This window comes from Tigriopus californicus, chromosome 12 (assembly GCF_007210705.1).
Source record: "Tigriopus californicus strain San Diego chromosome 12, Tcal_SD_v2.1, whole genome shotgun sequence".
Taxonomy (NCBI): Eukaryota; Metazoa; Arthropoda; class Copepoda; order Harpacticoida; family Harpacticidae; genus Tigriopus; species Tigriopus californicus.
The window spans coordinates 229596-232063 of NC_081451.1; positions in this window are offsets into that span (position 1 = coordinate 229596).

Sequence of the window (2468 nt, forward strand, 5' to 3'; positions counted from 1 at the left end):
ATGTTGAGTCAGGTCTAGCAAAAAGACTCGTCTTGCGAAATTCTAAGAAAAAAATGAAAAAATGTTTTTGATGAGTCCGGACTCAGGCCTTTTTTAAGAGACTCGAATCCCGACCAATTTCTGCAAACTCGAGTAAAAGCGTCGAGTGCGCGCGGACTCCAGGCCGGACTCGCCTCAGCATTAGTGAAAGGAAAAGCAAAAAGGTGTATTTGGTCAAGGACTTGTATACATGTGGAGTGTAAACGAGTTTCCCACCAAATATCATTCGAGGCGATCAAAATATGCATTAATAAAACTCCGTGTCATGCCATTTAATATGCATTGAAACAGGGCTAAATACGTACTTCAAAATCCTTTTATACTTGAAATATGTACTTCAGTATGCATTTAAAATCCAAAATATGTGTAATCTAGAATGAAAACAAAGCATAGATCAAGAGGCAGGCAGTTGCAAAATTACATCTAGCATACTTAGCAAACATCTTATTGGCTTTGGCAATACGCTAACCAATTCGAGGGTACTTGTAGTGGACCATCTTGGCCAATGTAGGTATGTTGGAAGTAAGCCACCGATTTTTCAAGACATTTCGCACGCACTTTGCCAATGTTTGGCCAAAACCAACTGTATTGTCCTGGGCCCAAAATGCCTTCAAACATTGGCCCCACACACTTGTGTCCGGCACCCAGCCAAATTCGGTCAGCGACTGAAGCTGATTGAGGATCTGCTCAATCTGGCCCACCAACTTCATTGCAAAAATCACGACTTCCATCATCACCTCTTTCTTTTGTGCCTGTGATTCCCCATGTCTCTTTTTTCCATGTGCACTGAACCAATTCAAGTCAATTTCGCCATGATACCACGTTCTAGTCAACTATTTCATCCCTCGGGTCATTTTCAATAATCATTCTTTCAACTATTTGTTTAAGATTATACAGTGTTGTTGATAGGTTTCACGCATTGAGACATGACCAAGAGTGGCAATAAATGATAATCACACTAAATTTGAATTTTCTCCGCCAAAAACCCAAAATATGCATTACAAATATGCACGAAGACACAAAACATGCAATATATGCGAATAAAACCCCGTTTTATGACAACAAAGGGATAAAGCATATTTCTGCTTTTTATTCATATTTCCATATTTATTCATATTTCCATACTTTTCTTTATATTATATGTATATTCGTCAAAAAAAAAAAACAAATGCGGCTTTTTGCAATCAAAGGCAAGTCTTCTTTGTAGCATTCAATTTCAAAGTGATATCTTTCAAGGTTAAATAGTTAGTGCATTAGATGACTGACTGAGAGAAGGTGGAAGATTTATTTTTTGATAACCATTATTACATAACCGTGATTACATCTCCACAAGTTCCTTGGGCAGATTTTGGGCCCAAATTTGCGAAGGCCAATCTATTCTTTGGACCACATCTTTTGCTCATATCAAAAAACTAATCTTGTAAAAGCTAAAAAAAAATCTCTTTGAATTCATGTCCAAATCTCTAGAAGTCCATGGTTTGGTGTATTCTCTCTTCCTTTGACATACTGCTGGATTTTAGCTGGTAACTTAGCACACAAGGAAGTTGCCACTTGTCTAGTTAGTCCGTTTTCACTTTGCTTTTGTCCACATACCGTAGACAAGGCAAGGGCAGCTTGATCGTTCTATGAACGATTGGGTCTTAATGAGGCACTCTTCCATTCTTCCATAAGAGGATTTGCCAGATTTGCTGAACTTCACTCTTTTCACTTCAGAGTAGAAACCCGAGAGAGATGGGAGAGAAATTCGTTATGGGTTTGCTTTTCAACGAATTTGTTGAATGGGAAGAACTAGGATTTTCATTATCAAGAAGACAATGCATCAAGTAGAACGGGCTTCTACTTCAGGGGGAATAATTTAATGCGCGACGTTTGGGCTTGCTACAGTTTCTGATGATTGTCATCGCAATCAGTTACGTGAACCCAGGAACATGTTTCAAAAAGGGGCATCCGTGATATAAGAAAGTGATGGTTCGAGTGCGCTGGGTTTTCAAGTGAGTTTTAGGGGGCAAAATGTGAATGAGCTAGCGTCTTCACCAACTTATTCCACATAATTTGTTGGAGAATAACAATTTTCTACGTTTGATCTAGGCTTTTAAAAAAATGGAAATGTGAAACGTCATTTTTAGAGGCGTCCGGTAATCGTTATCTAGGTCAAGTTTAATGAATGGTTTGTAACAGTCAGTAATATCGATGTAAGGCAATCCAGGAAACTAGTGTACACGGATTAGTTCCCAAAGCAGCCAAAAACTCCGAAGGTGACAAGGTCAAGGTAATTCATCTCGGTGGATATTGAAAAAACAAATATTAAAAAAAAAAAAAAAATGAAGCATTAGTGATTATCATTTACGTGACATTTTGTTCACTTTGGCTTTTCTAGGTCTGGAAAGTAATCAGTGAAACGCATTTTCCACAAATTAACAACGTATTTT